At 31.9% G+C, this 25,056-nt stretch overlaps 1 long non-coding RNA gene across 2 annotated transcripts in view; it reads left to right on the top strand.

The window, feature by feature from the left end:
* Positions 1-25,056, top strand: part of LOC129221996 (uncharacterized) — a 555,093-nt gene that overhangs the window by 476,226 nt on the left and 53,811 nt on the right. Inside the window, exon 6 of one of the 2 annotated variants that reach the window (XR_008580559.1) lies at positions 18,107-18,223. The exons of the other annotated variant lie outside the window; for it this stretch is intronic. This is a non-coding gene — a long non-coding RNA (uncharacterized LOC129221996). The remainder of the gene's footprint in view (positions 1-18,106; positions 18,224-25,056) is intronic. 2 annotated transcript variants of the gene reach the window in all.

Genomic DNA, 25,056 nt, shown 5'->3' with positions numbered 1-25,056 from the left:
AAACTATCAACATATTGTATTTTTAATGCAGAACTTAAAAACATATCTTGTATCAAACTTGATAGCTTTTATCTTCGGATAAAATTTGACAGGACTTACCTACCCTTCGCGTTCCGGAATTTGTTCACCTCAAATCAATTTCTCTGACGAACAAAGTGTACCGAAAAGTACCAACAGAGAAATTGATGAATTTAAATATGACACCAAGTCCCCCTGCTGGAACCATTCGGGTTGATTCTTCTGTTCTTGCCCTTTCCAGCTCATCACAAATATAAATACTTATTCAAAATAGGTTACTGATTTTATTTTTACAGTGTGCGCAAAATGCATTATATATTTTATTTATTAAAACATTGAACTCTATTACATGATTATTCCATTTCATATATACGAGAATACCCCCCCACCCCCCATAAGAGTGATGGTGCACCCATAAAATGCTATGAAGCACCCCCCCCCTCGAAAAAGCAACATCATATACATTATAAATCAAAGTATCATATACATTATAAATTAAAGTATCATATGAATTATAAGTCAAATACTTTAATATGGTGTAAAAATACAAAATTATTTTATTAAGTCTTTTTTTTTTTTTTTTTTTGCTTTTGGTAAAATTGAGGCTCGTAAAACGAAAAAAATGAAGACACTTTTAAATACATACATGTATTTATTTGTTAAATAAATTAATACACATTTAACTAATTTAAAGCGTTTCGCTAATGCAAATATTTAAAGAGATATCGTCATTTAGATAATACTGAAGCACTATGTTCCTAATTACAAGAGATAGTTTTTTTTTTTTTTTACTTCATACAATCTAGCTACACTGTTTACAAGAGAATGAAAACATGCAACCTTAAAGACGAACTATCAAACCTGACAATTTGCATATTATAACATTTAATTCATAATGCTTGATACATAAATGTTCAGCCAAATATTAACTGAGATTGACACATAAAAACAAAGTACACAATAACACTTATTTAAATTTTTTTATATGAACATATGAACTAAATCTCTTTAAAGTAATAGAGTTGCAAAGCGACTTACCTATTCGTCGGTGGTGGTCTTTTGCAGGCTTTGGTCACCAAAAAGGTGATTTTTATGACAGAATAAAATTCTGCCAACAGAAATTACCCATTTGGTAGAAAGAAGAAAAGTATCCAAGAAAAAAGTAAATTACCTACACAAGTTATGCGACGCAATGAATTTAGATGGCGTCCTCTAGGCAGTTATTTGGTTTTTAATTTCAGTTTGTATTCCTTCCGCGAGCATGCGTCGAGAATTTGCACTTCGTACTTAAAAATAAGTGACATAGCTTCAAATTCAATCTCATGACGATACATAAGTAAGAAAATATAAGACTTTAAAATTATCTTCAGTGAATTCATGCGAGGAACAAAACTTCTACTAATTCCCTTGATGAGTGTTACTTCGCATACATGAGTCAGCACTTGTTTTCATTGCGTGCTTTCGAAAGTTTCAGTTTAGATTTTCTGCTGGACTATAAAATTGCCGTGTAATCTGCGCATGCGTCGACTCTTACTTTCTTGCTAAACCGGAAACGTTTCTGATTATAGCAGAAAACTGCGGAGGGCGTACGAATCTGTGTATTACGGAAAACTTTTTTATATATTCAGAGAGTTTTCCGAGATTTTTTACAGTGTAATAAGATCCGCTCGCGTATCGTCGCTTCGATACCAACTTGACCGCTGGTCAAATCCATTCATTAACGTCCGGGGTCCGCGCAACCCTTTATTAACTAATGGTGGGACATTAACAATTAACTCCATTTGAACTCTTGAGACGACCGGAGACAGTTGTCATGGTTACCGATCCCATCCCGTTGCTAGGCAACGCTCAGGAAGTCAGAGGGTCTGTGAGAGTTTTCAGCTATTATTGGCTCCGTGGCGTGGATTGATTTGTGAAGGGGAAAACTGGGATTTGGAAATGTAATGAATTCCGGATTGTTCTTTCGCGCTTTTTTTTTTTTCGAACATTTTTTTCGATCCTCATTAATTATTTGGACTCTACTATCTTTTTTTAACCGTTTTAGTTCGATTAAATGAGTATGTACTTTTTATTCAATCGCTTATCTTGCTTTTATCCCCTTTGATTGGAATTTAAATTTATATAATATGAACAGTATCTACAAATGTTTAAAGCAATCTCTATTCGCTTATCATATTTAATAGTAGATATTGACATCGTATAAATTACTTTTCGATAAAAAGTTCAAAAGATTTTCTGTCAGACGTAATTTCGTCAAACTCTAAATTTAAATACAATTTAATCCATATCCGTAATGGTATGTGTGTGTTCATTATTTGACTCACAGATTAATTAGGTGATTGATAATAAATCTTAAGGCCTTCTATGCATCACAACACAACTTGATTCAATCATTCAGTTTCCACTAGTAATTCCTTCTAGTAAACAGAAAGTCAGAGGCCTTCAGTTTGGATTCTACGGAAACTTAGGGTTCTCTGGAGCTGTCACAGGGGTTCCGCTAATGATCACAATATGCTGAATGAAAGAGCCAATTTTTTTTGCAAAATTTTAATTTTCAAAGGTCGAATTCTTAAAGGTGGTTAAAGTTTGTACAGATAAATATAGATTGAATTTTTACTTGTTTTTATTTATTATTATTTGCTGAATATATTTCAGAAAACCAACAAAAAATATCATTAGCTACCTGACCATGACCATTCACTATTTTATTAAGATGCTTGTATTTTTCAAAAATAAGGCTTCAAAATAACTTTCTAAATTTGAGTAAGACACACTGTAAAAAAAATTCGGAAACGTTTCTGAGTATATCGTGCAGCTGCGGTTCATGAAATTTTCGAAAACGTTTCTGAGTATTTCGGAATTCTCTTTCTGTAATGTCCGGAAACGTGTCTGAGTATTTCGGAATCCTCTTTCTGTAATGTCCAGAAACGTGTCTGAGTATTTCGGAATCCTCTTTCCGTAATTTTCAGAAACGTTTCTGAGTATTTCGGAATCCTCTTTCCGTAATTTCCAGAAATGTTTCTGAGTATTCTGTGCAGCTGTGGTTCATGAAAGTTTCGAAAACGTTTCCGAGTATTTCGGAATTCTTCAAACAATTTTCAAAAACGTTTCCGAGAATTTCGGAATCCTTTTTCCGTGATTTTTTCTAAAATATAATTCTTTATTATAGTATTGCATACCATATCAGTTTCAATTCTTTCATATCTAAGAGCAACAATACAAGCAATTTTAGAATCATTCGTGGATTTTTTTTTTTTTTTTTGGAATTTCTAATGACAAATAGCATGGTTAACAGCATAACATATGCACAGTTATAAATTTTTGAAAAATTATGAAATAATCTACTAGTTTCACTAGTAATCACAAAATCGTCGGGGAATTGGAGTGGGGGTACCTTCTGAAAAGTGGGGATTGTTTGTTAAACAATCTTAAACTTCAGTTTTTCTCTCAATATTTTCAAGACAAAACTATCAACATATTGTATTTTTAATGCAGAACTTAAAAACATATCTTGTATCAAACTTGATAGCTTTTATCTTCGGATAAAATTTGACAGGACTTACCTACCCTTCGCGTTCCGGAATTTGTTCACCTCAAATCAATTTCTCTGACGAACAAAGTGTACCGAAAAGTACCAACAGAGAAATTGATGAATTTAAATATGACACCAAGTCCCCCTGCTGGAACCATTCGGGTTGATTCTTCTGCACTCTAAGAAATTTCACCGTTAGAATACGGTCAGTGACCGGCAGAAAATGGTCCGGTCACTGCCCGTAAAAATAATATTCTGCCCGTAATCTTTCATGACCGTAAAAATAATAGGTTTGCCCGTAATTTCCTCCCCGTAAAATAAAAGGGGAGTGACCGTAAATTGACAATGTGCCCGTGAAAATTATATTCCTTTTTCTACGGCCACTGCCCGTACATTGACTATGTGCCCGTAAAAGCTAGAATTTGTTTTCTACGCCCATTGACCGTAAATTGATATTGTTCCCGTAAAAGCTAAAATTTATTTTCTAGGCCTATTGCCCGTAAATTGATATTGCTCCCGTAAAAGCTAGAATTTATTCTCTACGCCTATTGCCCGTAAATTGATATTACTTCCGTAAAAGCTATAATTCGTTTTCTAGGATCACTGCCCGTAAATTGGCGTTATGCTCATAAAACTTTTCTATGGTCACTGCCTCCTGTAAATTAACATGATGTTCATAAAAAAAATGTCATTCTTTATCGTCACTGCTCACAAATTATTAGGTGCTTTAAAACTTAGTTTATTGTCATATAAGAACCAAGTTATAAATAAAAGTTTTAAGAACACAATAAAATGCAAGTCATTTTTACAATTCAATTAATGCGTAAAATAGGCTAACACTGTTAGTAATGCAGTTTGAGGACCCCAGTTGCCAGAATTATAAATATTCTATTAAATGATCTCTGAAAATGAGAATGCATGTTTAAGAGAGAGAAGTATAAAAAGAAATATAGAAAAAATCCCGTGAAATAAGGGAAACTTAACTGAAAAAAAAAACAAAAAACAAATTCAGTAAAGCTTTTTTACTGTATGGATTATAGTAAAATACAACACTTAATATTTTATGTAAAATGCTTACATACACAATAATTTGTTTCCTCGCTAAAACACATGTTACCAATATTGGCAACTAGTGTTTTTTTAATGGTTCGTCCATTGCCTTTACTTGTTTGCTAACATCTTTCATTCAAAGAACATAGAACATTCAAAAAAGTTATATAAATTATTAAAAAACATTTATACTTCATATTTAAAAAGTTATAAATTAATTAAATTATACATAAATTAAAAACTTGTGCAGTCGACTTCAAAAATAGACTGCATTTTTTACTAGCTAGCATAAACTTGTGGATAAATTAATTTTTAAACACCATAAGTATCCATTAAAGGTAAGCATCTCGAAAACAATTTTATCGAGAGAAAGAATTTTAGCTCAAAAATTATTACCAAAAAAAATATGTGAGCATGTCTACATAAGAAATAAGAAGAGACAATATCCAGAAGTGTCAACAATGAAAACAAAGAGTTTAAAACATCAAAAAGGTTTATTTTACACTAATTACAAGTTAAATAACAACATAATTACAAATAAACTTTTTCAGAAGAGAAATTATGGTCAAATTTTTCAAAACTTGGTTGAATCACTTTTTCCAAATCTTTATTCCTTTTGGATCCTTTAGTTCAGTAACTTATCCAAAATATTGCCCTAAAAAGAAATCACCATAAGGAAAATTAAGAATGATTTATTTTTCACACATTTAAAGCAGAGCAGCATTCTCACTAAGTAGTAGAGACGTACCGAGTAGCACTTTGGCCGAGTAGCCGAGTACTCGGCCTTTTATTACTCGGCCGAGTACCGAGTACTCGGCAGAGTTTCAAGTACCAATTATGTTTTAAGAAGAACCACTGACACACATGTGATGAATTTTGAACTTATTGGAATAGTAGTATAAACCTCCTTGTCCATATAATAGTTTTTAAAACTAAATTCCTGCTGAAATTTAATTACGCATTATATATATACAATTTTGTTTGTGTCAAAAATTTTACAAAAAAATAATTTTTTAAATTAAAAATAAATAAATAAAAGGTATGATTAATCAAGTTGGAATTAAAACAAATTACAGTAAAATCCCTCTAATGCGGACACTAACAGGACAAATTTTTTTTCTGCAATATAGAGGTGTCCGCAGGACAGGGGTTTAATAATGTTATTTGCATTGGAACTGGGGAATTAAAAATTGTCCGCATAAGAGGGGTGTCCGCCTTTGAGGGGTGTCCGTTAGGAAGGGTTTCACTGTATACCAATCAATTATAGTTCTAATCTGCCAAACATAAATAATTTTTAAAAGCAGATAAAACAAATGTGCAGGAACACTCCAGATGCGTGTTTCTGCCCCCCCCCCCCCCCCCCCGTTACAAGGAACGTCTTTTTCAGTGCATAACATGTGAGCTAAAGAATGTAAAGACATTCAACAAAAAAATACGACTTTTGTCGGATGCCTTTAAATCTACGAGCCCCCATTTTGTGCATTGAAAAAGGAATTCCTTGTAATGCCAAAACACGTGTCTGCAGCGTTCCTGCACTGTACTTTTAAGGTTGTTTTATTTTTTAAGCAAAGGTATTTTTACATTTTTTATAACTAATTTTTGTTTGTAGCAAAAATCCATTTTTCCCATATAAAAATTCCATATTTTCTATATTTACATTTCTTGCGTAATTTTTAATAAATAAGTTTTATTAACTTGGGGGACATTTGACTTATAAATTTTAATTGTAAATGATTGCAGAATATAATGCTTGCTCTTTTTTTATAAATTTTAGTATCTATCTTGGACAATATTCAATTTTTTGCAACTACTCGGTATTGGCCGAGTATCTGATCAGAATTTGGCCGAGTACCGAGTACTCGGCAAATTGGCCGAGTACGGAGTAGTTACCGAGTACTCGGTACGTCTCTACTAAATAGTGAAAATCAAAATAAAGCATTTTAAAGCACCCTATTTTTTTTCACCCCTTTCCCTGGTTTCATAAGGTTTTCCTCCCTAATATGATGTTCAAAGGATTTTTACATAATTTCCAGGAATCCTAGGAAAAAGCCAATGCATACATAGAAATATAAGCTATAATAAAATTAAACAAAAAATTAAGGCTAGATCAAAAGACATCGTAACTGCTAAAATGTATAAATCTTAAGCTTAATGCATAAAAGCTGGTAAACATGTAAATATCGAAAAAAAAATTTCATCAAATCAAACGAATGACAAAGAAAAGCATTTTTCCGACATCAATTCAAAATATGTGGTCTGTTTTGAAAAGAAAACAAAATGAGGTTATGAATATTTAGTGAACATCAATTTCAAAAAAAGAAAGAAAATCAATTGAAAACATAAACAATAATGATGATCATTAAGAGATATAATTAAACATAAAGCACTTTGGAGTCTTGCAAAGATCTCGGGGGAAACCTGCAACTGTAGTACAAGTATAAGGGGAAATTTCAGGGGAAAAACATTTTGGCATTTTTAGTGCCAATACTGGGCTATTTCCTGACGGGCATTTACAGTATGATAAACAGATATTGAAAACACCTTTTTTCAGAGCATAAGCATCTAAGCTTTTGGACCCCATACATAAGCATGGTAGCAGATTTTCTAATAGAGGGGCTAAGGGGGGCCACAAGGGATAAATAAAAATAAACTATTTTATTAGATAAATTTTCATTCATTTTCCCATACATAAATAAAACTTTTGAACAAATTTTATAAATAAAAACATAAAACATATTTGAATAAAACCACTTTTGTTCGCTATGGGAATCATATCGGAGTCCGAGTCCAGTCCTAAAGGATGCATTTGTACTGGTTTAATATTTGTATTTTTTTCCAAGTTCGAAAAGAAAAGTAAAGACAGAAAACATGTTGCATTGTTGGAAGGAAAAAGAAACTCCGGGAATCTTCAACTCCTTTACCCCAAAATAAGAGACAGCAAATTTATTGGTCAAAAATTTTTTAAGTACAAAGAAGCTAACCAATGTATGACTAACCAATTTTTAATGCTTGAAAGAACTGTCATGGAAAAATTAAGTTTTTTAAATCAATTTCAATTTTTTCTTCCATACATTCAGAAAAAACTAGTTTTAAATTTTAAACTTTAAATCTTTTTGGATTTCCTTTTTAACTGAAAACTTATTTCATGCTCAAGATCCATATAGATGTTCCAATAAGTGAAAATTTTCCCTTGTGTATGTCAGTTGATCGTTAAAAAAAAGATCTATATTCGGTACTTGACCCAGTAGCAAGAACTTGGGTCGAGTACTCAGTAATCATCCTAAGTACTACTCAACTACACTAAATTACTGCAATCAATAGTAGGACAATGTTTTCAACCACACATGCACACTGGGTTTTAACATGCATACCCACCAACTTTGAAAAAGCTCATCATTTAAATTAGGGATACATTGAGTATGCAGTTGATTTTTGGTATACTGATGGCTATTTGGCACACAAAACCGAATACTTGGTTTGGCTGAATACCTTAATATTTAGTCAGCAATTGAATAGTAAATAACATAAATAGCTGACAATTAGTAGGCAAACAATTTTTTATACAATGAATGTATAGTACTCTAGTACAAACTTCCAACCTGTTATTTACTAATATTATCACATTTGGGTAATTCTTCAGAAAACTTAACTTTTGAATGCAAATATTTTTCAATCTCGAAACCTTTTGTTTCCTTTTTTTCCCCGTTCTTACATGAAAGTGTTACCTACTAGAAGTAACCATAAACAATGGCCCAGCTAAGTTTTAATTATTTTACGCATAAATAAAAAATAAAATAATCCCTTGTTCGTAGAAATTTTTTTTAAAAAAAGAAAAAAAAAAACTTTTAGTATTTAAAAATTGAGGCCAATTTAATATCAACGGAGTAGTTTTGTTAATTGTGCAATCAATCAGCTATTTTAATGATTAGTGGGAATATAATATTAAGTTCTCTTAATTAAAGTATGGTTTAATTAGTAGTTTCAAATACATGTAAAATACTACTAAAATGAACTAAACCACAATATTAAAAAGTTAAATATACTTAAACAATTATCATTTGAGGCACTTGTGAAAGGAATAATTAATAAATAAGTATATACTTTTAATTAAGTTATTAAGCAACATAAACAGCCACACAAGGTGTGTGACATGCCACGGAAATGAAATTCACACGTTGTGAACCAAAAGTAAACTAAAATAAAACTTATTATTCAATAATTGGTGGCAGGTTTAAATCGATATATTTTTGATGAAATTAAAAATCATTGTTCCTAAAATTTTTTACTGTAAAAGGCATGTCACAGAAAAGTTACTTTTTGAAGAATGACTCATTTAAGGTGATTTTAAGTGCAAGAGAAAACATTCAGATGTTACATTTAAGTTTCGTAGCTTTTCACTTTCTTTTATATCTTACGCCACATAAACATTTTTTTTTTTACCGCTTATAAGTCATAAGTATGAAACTAAACTCAGTGGCACAAAATTAGAGGCAATCCCACCGTGCCCATATCAATCTTCATGACAGAGGGCTGTGGGGTGCAAAGGCAGGTGTTCTAGTAAGGTAGTCAGCCGAACGTGGAACCTCCAGTGTTTAGTTTCCAAGCATGCTTGGTACTCATTTTATTGACCCACTTATGGGATGAAAGGTCGAATCAACTGTGCCCAACGGGGAATTAAACTCAAATCTGCAATGAGGAGACACAAAGTGCCACTGAACTTCTTAGGTATGAAACACTAAGCAGAAAAAATCAATTTGTGAAACGTTTCTCGTCTCACAAATGTTTAAAAAAGGCAATTTATAACGTGCAAAGAAAACACTCAGAAATTAAATTTTGCAGCATTTTGATTTCGGAAGTTTTACCATTCAAAATATTATGTAATGCTTAAAACAAAATAATTAATCTACAGAAAATAGATAAGCATCCTCAATTCTGAATTGCCATAAAATAAAAATACAAAAATTACATTTTTTAGCCAAATATTCAGTCTTCAGTCAAATATTTGACTAGAATTCTAATAAAATATTCGCTCAAAAACATAATTGAACTATCAAATCATCCAAAAGAAATCAATAACCAAACTCTTGACAACAAACATTCTTTTATAACACTATTTAATTAAAACACTAAAAAAACAATCATTTAAAAAACACAAAGGTATCTGTTCCACAATAGTGGAGGCTCATCCCCTAAAAGACGGTTTCTCAAAGAAGGACGTTCCTAAAAAAGACACCCTTACACTAAATTTTATTAGCAGTCTACTTTTGGTTCTTTTCAATAGTAAATGAGTGTTACTGATATGATTAATATAATTCTTAGATTGCAAACATCGCAATTGGAAAACAAAATATCAAACATATCATACTATTTTGAACACGCTTAAAATAAATTTCTGCTAAGATAAACTACATTTGTGATCCCTGTCCTTTTGATTGTTAATGATTGATATTTGGATAAGATAAACTAAGGTGAAGGCTAGAGACGTACCGAGTACTCGGTAACTACTCGGTACTCGGCCTACTCGGCTAATATGCCGAGTACTCGGTACTCGGCCAAATTTTGATCAGATACTCGGCCAATACCGAGTAGTTGCAAAAAATTGAATATATAATTAAAATTACAAAAAAGCTCAAGCATATATAATTTTCTGCAACTATTTACAATTCAAATTTAAATTTTAAGAATAATGAAGTTTGAAATACTTCAATGGAATAAATCTTGGTTCGAATGTCTAGAAAGTTAATAAAACTTTTTTGTTAAAAATTGTGCAAATATGGAATTTTTGCTACACAAACTAAAATTAGTTATAAGATATATAAAAATACCTTAGCTTTAAAAATAAAAGGAAATAAAACAACATTAGAAGCACAGTGCAGGATCACTGCAGACACGTGTTTTGGCGTTACGAGGAATTTCTTTTTCAATGCACAAAATGGGAGCTCGTTGATTTAAAGGCATCCGGCAAAAGTCGAATTTTTTGTCGTATGCCTTTACATTTTTTAGTTCACATGTTATGCACTGAAAAGACGATCCTTGTAACACAGAAAAACGTGTCTGCAGTGTTCCTGCACATTTGTTTTTTTGCTTTTAAATATTATTTGTTTATCGAACTAGACCTATAATGAATAAATTTGTGTAATTTGTTTTAATTCCAACTTGATAAGTCATACCTTTTATTTATTCATTTTTAATTTAAAAAATATTATTTTTGCAAAATTTTGTAGTTAAATTTCAGCAGGAATTTAGTTTAAAAACTATTATATGGACAAGGAGGTCTATACTACTATTTCAATAAGTTCAAAATTCATCGATGTGTGTCGGTGGTCCTTCTTTCAACATAAATGGTACTGGGAAACTCGGCCGAGTAGTGAAAGGCCGAGTTACTCGGTAACTCGGTACTCGGCCGAGTAGTAAAAGGCCGAGTACTCGGTACTCGGCTACTCGGCCAAAGTGCTACTCGGTACGTCTCTAGTGAAGGCCAATAGATTATAAAGGTCCCTTGGAGTTAGTTTTAATAAGGTTTGACTGTATTTTCAAAATAAATATGGAAATCTGTGCATCTTACATGCAACGATGGATACAAGGTGAGGGTCATAATTCTCTGCCGACATTATTATCCAATCACTTTGTGCTCAAATATACTTAATGAATAACCTGCAAACAATTGGAGTATTTTTTTTTTTAAATTCACTTAATATTTTTTAAAGTAAAAATCTGGAATACAACTTCCTTTCATTGCTTTTAAAATTAATTAGTATTGTTTATGTCCCACAAGGTGCTTTATTTCTGGATAAGTTATTGCTTTAATTGACACCCAAATATTTTCAGAATTTTTTATGCACCTTAAAAATATTCTTCAGCATGATCAGCCCTAAAATAGCAGTATCTAACCCCCTGATATCAACCTTTTCATCATTTATAAGTTGTACCACAAAAGATGGCTAATGCACTTCTTTTGTCATAAGTAGGATCAGGCCCGGCATTTTAACTACTGTGAATGCGTTAGGCATTAGGATCGGCAATGGGGTTAAAACCAAGGATTCTGGGAGGAATTGAGCCCCTAAAACCTCCTAACTGGCAGCGTCCGTGCATACCCTAGCCATGCTCATCTTTTTTTCTTGGGAGAAAGGGAGGGGGGAAATCCCCCCCCCTCCAATGACGAGCATGGATGGGTATGCAGTGAGACAGCCAGGGTTGAGATTTTAACTGTTGAAAGCTGCCCAAGTATCCTTGGTTGTAGCACATGTTACCGATCCGAAATACAGTAGTTTATATACGTATAAGGCAAGGGGGCCCATATAGGGGTGAAGGGGGGCTAGAGCCCCCCTTGAAATTAGAATTTCCTTGCTTTTAGTACTTTTTTCCTTGCAAAAATGTAAAAACATTTCTCCAGCCATTAATGAATAAGTTATTAAAAATGTCAAATTTTAATGACTCTAATCTGTCCTGAAATCAGTTTCCATGGGGAAAACATATAGCTACACCACAGGGAAAATATTTGAGCCCCCCCCCCCCCGACTGCAACTTTGCATATGGGCGCCCTGCCTATACAATACAATACAAATAGGACGTGTTCTCATACCTATACAATACAAATAGACTACCTAAGATTACAAAATGAAGAGTTCTGTTTTCGTGTCCAGTTCATCGGACATCACTCTGTGGCACAATTATACTGAACATTTTATATTCTTTTAAATTTATTATAAAATTTTATTTTTCCATATCTATAACATTTAAATATTAAATACAACAGCGACCAGAAATAAAAGCACTGAATACAAGTAACAAGTAGAAAAATTAAAATTGTTAGTTTAAGAGCAAAGAAACTGATCGTCGCTCAATAGAGTTTAGAAAAACATTTCTTAAAATAAAATATTAATACATACCTCTAAATAAATTCCGATGAAACACTTCTTGATCCAGAAGTTAATTTTCATCCAATTGTGCAAACTGGATGAAACTTAAAAGCAAGGATTGTCTGGGTGAAAGAAAATTCAACTAAGTATATGGAACAAAATAAAAAATGGTAGGTATGATTATGCATCATTTATATAAAAAAACTCCAGATTAAATAAAAAATTATTAAATAAAAACAAAAACCCGACTGCGTAAAAACCAAAAAAACTAACAAGAAAAATGTATAAGCCCAGTAGTTTAGAATGTATTAAGTACTACTAAATAACTACACCGTTGAAATAGTTTTATAACAGTACACACATAAGACAAAGCATAAATTCAAAAGCAGAACAGAAGGATCAACAGTAACGGCCCATTCCTTTCTGATTCAAGAACCCCGTAAAGTTTGAATGAACGACATTTTCGAAAACGTTTTCGATTTCGGGTAGTTTTTCGAAATTGAAGATCGAAAAATTCAAAAATTTTGGCGGTCTTTGATGACATTGGAGAGAGGGGGTTGAGGACTCTCCCCTGAAAAAATTTTGGAACTAAAGTCGTAAAAATACAGTTGGCGATTTTTTGTGATGAGTTTGGGGGGGGGGGGGGAGGTTTGGAGACCTTTTCCGGAAATTTTTCGAATTTACAAATTTAAATTTGCAAAGGTAAATTTAGGTTCGTGAATTCGGATGGGGGGGGGGGGGATCACCCCAATTGCTCCCTCTGTGGATCCACCACTGCCCCTCCCCCACTTCAAGGACCTGCAACCATGACTCCTATAAACCTGCCATTATGATTAAAACACATTCCAGTCAAAAACATTCATACCAGAACCAAATCATTCAAAAGAATAATATGAAACGCGCCTTTGACAACAAACATTCGATTATAACACTATTTGAAGGAAACACTTCAAAACACAGCAGTACAACCAGGGGGAGCGTTCATGGATCTAGATCCAAATTGAAATGACCAAGAAAATTCAAAAATGAAAATATTTGTGTTTCGCATATAATTTCATTAGTCGTATATAAGAAAACTTGAAGTAAGCACGATTTAAACGTTTTTGAAAGTACTGCATGAAACAAGCCAAGTTCGTGTAAGTTATAGTAAAACATAGTATTATTATAGAAATTTACATTTAATTTATAAGTTTAGGCACATTGAACCAGAAACAATTCAGTAATTAATTAAGTGTTGAAAGTTGATAAGAAATACATGTTACATCACATTATTTTTGGTTTATAATAATTGTATGAATAACTGTTTAAAGATTTAGCTACAAAAAAAAATGTATGAAACATGTTTTAAACATTTATAGCTGTGAAACTAATGAAAACAATGATGTCATTATTTATATTTTGTACTAAAAACGAATCTGTCGTTAAGAGGTAGCCTAAAGCAATTTATTTTCAACTACGTACCTATGTTTTATTTCATTGGTTTAAATGTAACATTTGAGTTCATTAAAAACAATCTAAAAAATGTAACCAATTCCTATTAGTCATTGATCATGGTTATTTAAAACCAGGAATATAAAGCATGCAGAGAATTAGTAAATAATTCATTTTGTCCTCATGCACAACATCTTTAATTAATTACATTAATTTAGAAAAATACTGCAGAAATTTTTGAATGAAACTATGGAAATTAAAACACATGGAGCATAATATGATATTCATTTGTGCGTTTATATTGCATCACGTTTGCATGCATTGTACTATGTAATCAATATCAATGCTAAATTTCAACGTTACAGCGACGCTTCGGTACTCGCCATCAATCAATGCTCACAAATTATTGTTATCAAAATAGCTAATAAAAAAAGAACAGTGGATTAAAATTACACTTAAACAATAGTATAGAAAAAAAACTACTTACTTAATATTTTGAATCCAGACATTGGAATCACATGGCGAGGCGACGAAGCACGAAGACAACATCTTTCTTTCGATGCCTAGGCGCAATACTTAGATGAGAGCCTGTATGTCAGAGTCCCTACTCTCCAATACGTATATTTGGTTCAGATATTGTGGGACTTATATCATACATTACATATTTAAAACGTTAAGTTGTTGGAAGGGACTCTAGTTGGAAGACAACATTCGTTCAACACAGGCCATCCATCTTGATTTTTCTCCTTCCCGCTTCTTTGCGTAGAAACACGTGACAACGACACGTGATCTTTATCAGCTAGCATATTACGGGGAATGACCGTATTCTGCACAGATTAAGGGACTGGACGACTGCCCCGTAATTTTACGGTCAACGCAACTTAAATTTACTGTAGTTTTTTTACAATTACGGTCACTGCCCTGTTTCCTCGAAGAAGGGCACTTACCGTATAATTTTATGGCCAATGCTCCTAAATTTACGGAAATTTTTTAGAGTGTGTTCTTGCCCTTTCCAGCTCATCACAAATATAAATACTTATTCAAAATAGGTTACTGATTTTATTTTTACAGTGTGCGCAAAATGCATTATATATTTTATTTATTAAAACATTGAACTCTATTACATGATTATTCCATTTCATATATACGAGAATACCCCCACCCCCACCCCCCATAAGAGTGATGGTGCACCCATAAAATGCTATGAAGCACCCCCCCCCCTCGAAAAAGCAACATCATATACATTATAAATCAAAGTATCATATACATTATAAATTAAAGTATCATATGAATTATAAGTCAAATACTTTAATATGGTGTAAAAATACAAAATTATTTTATTAAGTCTTTTTTTTTTTTTTTTTTTTTGCTTTTGGTAAAATTGAGGCTCGTAAAACGAAAAAAATGAAGACACTTTTAAATACATACATGTATTTATTTGTTAAATAAATTAATACACATTTAACTAATTTAAAGCGTTTCGCTAATGCAAATATTTAAAGAGATATCGTCATTTAGATAATACTGAAGCACTATGTTCCTAATTACAAGAGATAGTTTTTTTTTTTTTACTTCATACAATCTAGCTACACTGTTTACAAGAGAATGAAAACATGCAACCTTAAAGACGAACTATCAAACCTGACAATTTGCATATTATAACATTTAATTCATAATGCTTGATACATAAATGTTCAGCCAAATATTAACTGAGATTGACACATAAAAACAAAGTACACAATAACACTTATTTAAATTTTTTTATATGAACATATGAACTAAATCTCTTTAAAGTAATAGAGTTGCAAAGCGACTTACCTATTCGTCGGTGGTGGTCTTTTGCAGGCTTTGGTCACCAAAAAGGTGATTTTTATGACAGAATAAAATTCTGCCAACAAAAATTACCCATTTGGTAGAAAGAAGAAAAGTATCCAAGAAAAAAGTAAATTACCTACACAAGTTATGCGACGCAATGAATTTACATGGCGTCCTCTAGGCAGTTATTTGGTTTTTAATTTCAGTTTGTATTCCTTCCGCGAGCATGCGTCGAGAATTTGCACTTCGTACTTAAAAATAAGTGACATAGCTTCAAATTCAATCTCATGACGATACATAAGCAAGAAAATATAAGACTTTAAAATTATCTTCAGTGAATTCATGCGAGGAACAAAACTTCTACTAATTCCCTTGATGAGTGTTACTTCGCATACATGAGTCAGCACTTGTTTTCATTGCGTGCTTTCGAAAGTTTCAGTTTAGATTTTCTGCTGGACTATAAAATTGCCGTGTAATCTGCGCATGCGTCGACTCTTACTTTCTTGCTAAACCGGAAACGTTTCTGATTATAGCAGAAAACTGCGGAGGGCGTACGAATCTGTGTATTACGGAAAACTTTTTTATATATTCAGAGAGTTTTCCGAGATTTTTTACAGTGCAGAGCTTTGGTATCCAATTTTTTTTTCCACTTTGATCAAGAGGTTCCTTCAAGAAAACGGTTAGCTAAAGCCAAGTGTAATAGATTGAATATCACTAGCTTACAGTATTCCAGAAAGTAACAAATAAGAGATAAATTCACATTACACTTCGCGCTTTTCTTTGATTGTCGATCTTAGAGATCGAATTAATCAAAAACTTTCTCAGACTGAAGATTTAAGTTTTTCAAATATTGAGTAACGTTTTGTTATATTTTAGTCGCTAATATACTTTATTTTGAGCGACTGTATTCCCTCTATACAGAAACTTGTCCTATGTTCTAGTATTATATTCTAACAGACCAGTGGCGCGGGAGATGTGGATCACAGTAAAGAGACTTAGCTTTAACATTATTTCTAATCCTAATATGGTTGTTTATAGGGAAGTTGTATTTAGGGAATGTTACGACTAAACTCTACTGTCTCAGAAGGTTAGTTCAGATTGCAATAGTGTAATGGAACATAAGGTTTTACGCACGTGAATAAAAGTTACTAAATCAAAGTCAACTACACAAGAAATTTTTAAATTCTGTGCCAGTACTCCATGAAGTTAATCTCAGATTCGTTTGGACGAACTATTAACAATAGTAGAGTCTCGATTAACCGAGTTTCGATTAACCAAGGTTTCTGTTAACCGAGCCGATAATGAAGTCTATTTTTTAAAAAAATAATGCAAATTTAATAAAATGACGAATATTCAATTTGACAGTAAAAATATTTTTTGGAAATTGGCGCAGTTAAATGCATCTCTTAACATTTAACTTGGTATTGTTAAAATAAATTTAATTGACTTTTTAAAACTTACTACAAGTTATTTTCCCTTTTAGTTTTTGAACTGTAAAACATTGCTTTTTATGTGTTCATTTTCCTCTATGGTATCTTTAATTAATACATTTTAAAAATTTGTGATCGTGACAAGTGCTGTACTAAGTTTCAATTAACCGAGATTTCTGACATGGCGGTCCCAATTAGTATGATAATCGAGATTCTACACGTTATCACTGAAGAACAACTCAGGCTACTACCAAAAGAAAAATTCATTTATTCATTTGAAAATAAAGGTCCAGAACCCTATTTATTTTCTTGCAAGGCAGTAATGTTGGATTGCTTGCATTTATGATGTTTGGGCTGTCTTATAAATACAATGATGCAATTTCTCTTCCCCAGCTCTAAAGTAATTTTCTCCGTAGATCTCCCAAGTTACTTTTTCAAGGAGTTCATCAGATGAGGAGATCATGAATGTAAAGGTTCAGTTAATCAATAACAGTACTAAACAATTATATTATGTGGAATTTCACTCAGATATAATGAAAATATCGAGATTGACAAAGAACAGTTGTTAAAAAATGCTCTTTATTGAATGAAGAAAACCTATATATGACTGATAGTTGCGTGCCAGAATGATGCTGACATTTAGTGACTGAATTCTTTTGTAGTTCAAGTACATATGAGCAATTTTTCTTCTTTGGATCGTTGTACCTTTTATTGTTTTACTGCTGATAATTTTGCTGCTCTATCTATATATTTATAACTTGCTATCATTGTTTTTTTAAGTCCATTTTTGAGCTCTAATTTCATGTGTTTGCGATGCATGGTAGCCCATGATACAAAATCAAGTGCTTTTGAAAAAAAGTAATAAAATCCGTCACAGTGGTTTTTACCTAGATCTGGCAATGAGATTATTCCGTTAGGACCCAATGCATTCACAAACATTTTCCATACATAATACATATATTTTATTTTAGGAATTTAAGACGAGGTTCCATCAAGACGAGGTCGTAACATTAATTTCTGCACATAAGATCGAAGAAATATGACGATTATGGCAAAACAATGCGGAATGGTGACAATTGGAGATTGAGGTATTACCTATTTAATGTTGTTATTTTAAAATATTACATCAAATGATTTTTCTATTATATTGATTTTGTTTGGATATGGAAGTGAGATGGTTCCATAGATCGTATTTATTATGTACTAGAAGAACATGTTCCACAACACAAAATGGAACTATTTCGTTTTATGAGTCTTGATTCATTAATTCATCAGGACTCTAAGAGAATAACTCCATTGATTTCAGTAGGGAAGACAGAGAATGACAATGATGAATACGAGAAAACCGGTAGGTGATTGGAAGAGTAGATCGAAGTTTTACTGAGTTTTATTAATATAATTAAAAAACAGGGCTGTTGAGTCGGAGGAAAAATGACCAACTACGACTCCAATTACGACTCCGGGAATTTTAGAGCTTTCGACTCCGATTCCTAACTCTTAGGCTCCGACTCCGTAGCCCTTTTAAAGAGTAACATTGAGCAAGTTTTCTATTACAATAATTTTCATTCGAATACGGAGGTGAGATCGTTCCTTAGATAGCGATATATTTGACCATCTTCCCCAACACATAACAGAAACATTTTGTTTTAAAAGTTTAACAGTTAGGTTATCGTTATTTAATTATTCTACTGTTTTTTATTTTACAAGGATACGAAACCAATTTAATTCTGAAAGTCGTAATCTACCAGAAGAAAATTTTCAATCACAATACCAGGAACATTTTCTTGAAGAGTTTTGAGAGAAGAGTTAATGAAGGCTCTACGAGGTCAACGTCATTAATATTTTCAACTTTGACGTTGGAATATTGACGATGGATGTGAGAAAACCCATGGTGAAGGGAATCGTGCATCGGAATTTTTACCTATAATATTATTTAACAGATTATGCAATTTATGTATTAGTATGAGTTTTGCAAGACTATGAAAGTATTAGATTGTTCCATAGATCGCGATCTATTGGAGGAACATTTTCCACCACAATAACAGAAACATTTTCATGAAGAGTTTTGAGAAGAGAGTCCATGAAGGCTCTACAAGGTCAACGTCATTAATAATTTCAGCTTAGACGTTAGAATATTGACGATTGGATGTGAGAAAACCCATGGTGAAGGGAATTGTGCATCGAAGTTTTACTTATAATATTATTTAACATATTATGCAATTTATTTTTGAATATTTCGCAAATCTATGGAAGCAAGATAGCTTCGTAGATCGCGATCTACTGGAAGAACATTTTCCACCACAATAACAGAAACATTTTCTTGAAGAGTTTTGAAACGAGAGTCCATCAAGGCTCCACGAGGTCACGCCATTGATTTCCAATAGTGTTTTGACAAGCTGTAGAGCTCTTACTTTGGGTCTGCCCCTTTCCTTCTTTCTATTTCCTTCTCAGAATGAATAGTCACCAAATCTAAAAGAGGCAGAAGAAAGAGCGATCTTTGCCCACGTACGGACGTTTCAGTTTGGAACTGGATTGATAGAGGAAATATAGTTCTCGCTATATGTTTTTTGTTTCTATATTGCTTTTTCCAATCTCAAATACTCCTGCCGTGTTTTTTTTTTTTTTTTTTTTTTGCATTTTATTGTATATGTTTTTGCGGTTTGAGTTGAAAATTTTTGAGAATTTGTTTTGAAGTTCTTCCAGATTTATAAACGTTTAACTGCATAGTTTAAAACGCATGGTTTTAATGTTAAAGCGCGTGATATAAGTTAAATGAAAAGATGAATTAAAATAATAGTGAAGGAAATTTGTTTTTATAATGTGTAAATTGAAAAAAAAAATGCTTTAGTAAGGAAAAAATTTAACTTTATAAAATTCATCACCGGGCAACCGGTAAAGTTTAGCATGCATGGTCTAATGTTGAAGTGCTTGAAATATGTTAATTCAAATAGTGAATAAAAATAATAATGAACAAAATTTTATTGCCAGGATCAAATGGAATGTCTGATTAAGATAAAATTTTGCTGTTGAATATAGGGGGAAATGTTTATCGTTGATAATCTGCATAATTTAGTAGAATGCGCGGCATTGATGTTAAATTACGTGATTTATGTTAAATAAAAAAGTTAATTAAAATAATAATAAAGGAAATTTGTTCTGATAGTGTTTGAATTGAAACAAAAAATGCTTTAGTAAAGAAAAAGTTTTATTTATGCAATTCATAACCGGAAAAGTTTAGTATGCATGGTCTAAAGTTAAAGTAAGTGAAAAATGTTGATTCAAAAAGCAAAAAAAAAAAAAAAAAAAATTAATAATAATAATAATGAACAAAACTTGTATCCAAAATCAAAAGGAATGTCTGATAAAGATAAAATTTTACTGTAGTAAGGGGGAAAATTCATGTTGTTTATACCCTGCATAATTTAGTAAACTGTGCGGTCTTGATATTAAATTGCGAGACATACTATGTAAGATGAAAAGGTGAACTAAAATAATAACAATTGACCTTCATTTTGAAAATACAAATGAATGTTTGATTAAAGTAAATTTTTTGTAGTATGAAGTGAAAAAATCAGGAAAGTAATCAAAATTGAAGGGCAGAATGACATGTAGAAAAATAATAAAAGATGCTTTCAAATTTATAAAAGCACAGTGCAAGTGATTTAACTCTTTTCAAACGATCACTTCTTTCATAAGTTGAATTTTTCGTGTTTGATTCAGTATTAAAATAAACCCGCTTAATAGAAATAGTAAAAGATATTTTTGTAGAAAAGAAACTTGACACTAACTATAGCAATGTAAAATTAAAGATCAACTCAAACTTCGAAATGATGAGTTGAGTAGGTTAAGTAACATCACCTTTAAAAGAATCACGAACAGAAGTAATCTTTCCTTTTGTAAATGTTTCCTGAAATTTCATTAAAAAAGTTTTTACTTTCTTCCTTCATCTCTGTATTCAGATAAGAATGAATTTCAATGCATTAAAATGATTTAAAAATATAATATAATCGAGAAAGGCTAAAAGTTATAAAATTAATCCTCGTAATTTAATTAAATAAGTTCGTTAACTCGTCGGTCCTTTACTTAAGATATAATTTATTTTAGTAGCATAACATAGATAATTTATTTAGTTATTGTAGTTAATTTTTTAACTGAAAAATCAAGAAAAAAAATTAAATGAAAAAGACTCAATTGTATTGGTTGGTGAACAATTGCATTCTGAAAACGTTGTTTAAAAAGTATTGCGTTTATTTGTTGTTTAATAATTGCGTTTAAATATAAAATTTATTTATTAGCCCACTGATTTTAAATGCTTTTTTAAAAATAATTTATTGATTTTAAAATCGAATAAAAACAAAGAATATTCAGACATTAAAATTCAATTTATGACCTGCTAATCTCTGTAAAGCGCGATTCGTACATTCAGAGAGCCTGTCTATTTATAACTTAGAAAAATAAAAACGGAAGAGCAGAATGAAAATTTAAAACAAGAAATCATTTGATCATATATTAAGCTATTAATTCTTTTTGTCTTAGTCAAGATTTCATAGCAGTATTTTTGTAGCTGAGCTGAGGAAAAAAATTAATAAATAAATATTAGGGGCAGTGGAAAATATTGCTTCTTTTTCCAAACAGATCAATTTTTAATCGGATAAAATTTATACTTTCAGTCAATGATTTAAATATTCCTGTTATCAACATCCTTTTGTCCACTACAGTGCAAATTTTCAGTGCCGAATCAATAATAATCAATTTGCTTTGTCACAAAAAGTATGGCGATGAAATTCTGCATATCAGCGGATTTTCACTTTTAGCCACATAGAAGGTGTTGTAACAATCGAAATAAAAAAATATCAGATGGTGCAATGTAGGGAGAATACATTCCAACGGTTGTCAACAAAAAAAAAAAAAGAGGATTCTTAAGCATGATTATACACACCGCAATATTTAAGATGAACATTGTTGAACTAATTGTGATGGGTTGCTTCACACACCAACTTACCCGATATTACACCATCTGATTTCCCTTTGTTTTGATTGCTTTGTGACAAGAAACTTAGAAATTCGGCAGATATTGAAAAGACCATCTCTAAATATTTAACCAAAATTGTAAAAATTGTGAACAATTAACATGTGTGTAGCAATAACTTAAGTGATAATTTGTACACTTAAATAGGCAAAAGGGTAGTTAATGAAATTAAGTGTTAAAAATATATTTGTTTGAAAAAAATGATATTACTCTTCGATCCCCCTACACAATGTTCCTACGAAATAATCGCACTAAAATATCTAAGATCTCAAGGACTCTCAGAGTTTCTAATTATACACTTTTAAATAATAAAAAGCTTTTTCTATTGATGTCTCGATATCACATTCCCCCATCAATCTTCATAAAGAAAGTTTCCAACGATGTACCTTTCCCCTTCTCATTTATAATGTACTGTTGTCCTTCCCTCAACTGCAACATGACATTCATCTGAGCAAACGTCAGATACCTTAAGGAGGAATCCACTAATGTGGAGTCAAGATGGAGGGGGGGGGCACACACCAGAGAAGAGGTCATACTGGCTCCGCCCCAACGTCCCTTGTCTGCTTGACAAATGGTGGGGTTCGAAGCAAGGGCTACTGACGCCCCATCCTCGCTGGCATCCCTTTTCTCTCGAGGGAGTCCGGCACGACGGAGGAAGGGATCTAACCTCCGGTTGCAGGTCAATGTATAAAGTGAATCTGGCATTTCATTTAAAATTAAAGGACATTACCATCCCTTAATGAAAGCTTGAGTTTTGGGTTGGTGCTATTAAACAGTAGTAAGAAAATGATTAATTGAAATATTCAAGTTTCATTTTTTCCCACCTGATGGATCAATTGATTTTTCTTGATTTTTTTCAAAGTTTCTCTGTATAATATATATATATATATATATATATATATATATATATATATATATATATATATATATATATATATATATATATATATATATATATATATATATATATATATATATATATATATATATATATATGTGTGTGTGTGTGTGTGTGTGTTTGTGTGTGTGTGTGTGTGTGTGTGTGTGTGTGTGTGTGCTACTATCAAAGACTGAAAACTGGTAAATGTGCCAACATTTGTCGGTGAATGTTGACCTTCCCTGATTTCGGTCTCTCACAATAACATATACATGAACACACATTTATGCGATGACTAAATTTGTAAATTTTCTAGTACCGGAGCTGTTTTGCGAAATCATTGAATTCTGAGTGGTAACTAAGCTGACGTGATTTTTTTTTTTCTCTAAAACAAACGAAAAAAAAAAAAAATACAGGAGTGACGCTACGGAACCAACTCATCCTGATGCATATATCAATTCCAATATGGCATTTATTGGTATTTGATTAAAGAACAAACTTTTGGAACAAATTGAATGCGTGTTCTCATAACTGAGATAGAAAACTAAAATAATTTAGAAAACTCGTAATGTTTCCAAAACTTAAAATCTTTTGCTTAGTGTTCACTTTTTTTCTCCTCCCCCCCCCCCCCCCAAATAAGCAAGGCAAATTCTGTTTATTGAAAAACCACTTTCAAATAGAAGAGTTATTACAGTGTGCATCCACATCATGCATTTCATTGTAAACCAACAAATAATTATCTGGAAGATGAGCCAGGCACTCTGGCAGCTAAGGCAAAAGAGCATGACCTCCGCGACCTTTGAAGAATGACTAACAGGAACACTTTTGGTTAAAACTGTGGAAATCTATCCATTAGGGGTCCAAGCTGTTTGTTCCCAGGGCCTAGTTATCCAACAGCATGAGTATAATGAACTTTATCAATGAGTTTTTAAGATACTATCACAGTAATATCACTGCTTTCTTTTGGTCTTCCTTTTTTTGCCTGTCCCCGATCATCATTCACTAAACGAAAAAAGAAATATGGGACTACACCAATCATTCTTTTCATTTAAAATATTCTTTCACTAGTTACACTCAATAAGTCTGGCGGAACTGAAACGTTCTGCTGGTGGTTTTCTTTCACTGGCAGACACATATCCAACGTCGAGCTTAAAATTTTAGCATTTGAATGAACGTTTTCGCCACCATTCTGGCACGTCCTCCAGTTTTATGGAACTTTTCCAAGTCTCATTCCATTCGTTGGCCTGCTATGGAATTTGTTAATTCCAGTTTCGGGTTTTAGAATTTCAAATTCTTTTGACTCAAAAACTTTCCACATCATGTTGAACTGAAACGAATCATAATATTTTCACTGCGGCGATGGACTTCATTTATATAACGTAAAATCTGATTTTGCTTTCACTGTTTAAGTTTTACATGCAGATGCGCTTAATTGTACATGTTTTGTGAAGGGTGTGATAGTTATACAGCGAGACAATATTTACAACATTATTTTGAGTCTCGAAGTTGAAGAAATTATTATTCAATTGATTTTTCATCTGATAGTAAATATGCAATGGCTTTTCACGAAACATTATATTTTTCATTTACTTATTTTCCAACGTTGTTGTCAAGCATTAGATCCTTATCATTTTTTTTTATTTTTTTTTTCAAATTTATGGCACTGCATTGCTTTTTACCTTCAGAATTTTGAAAACACTAACCATCATAAACTTAAGACATGTAGTTCTGAAACTTATAATGTATTGATTTTTACCCATAGATACGCAAGACATAAAGGTTTTAATTATCCTATCTAAATTTTAATTGCTTAATTTCTTGTTTTTAGTTCATATTTAAAACTCTTTTCGATTTGGGGTTTGAAAAATCTTTTTACAGTGCATTTGGTGCTCATTTACTTAATACTGCAAAGTTTCTTCAATCTTTTTTAAAAAATAAATGTAATTTGATTTTTTTTTCATATTTTTTTTATTGAATTATTATTATTATTATTATTATTAGTAGTAGTAGTAGTA

Source organism: Uloborus diversus, chromosome 5 (genome assembly GCF_026930045.1).
Source record: "Uloborus diversus isolate 005 chromosome 5, Udiv.v.3.1, whole genome shotgun sequence".
Lineage (NCBI taxonomy): Eukaryota > Metazoa > Arthropoda > Arachnida > Araneae > Uloboridae > Uloborus > Uloborus diversus.
The sequence above is the reverse complement of the archived record's forward strand: the minus strand, read 5'-3'. Positions and strand labels throughout refer to the sequence as shown.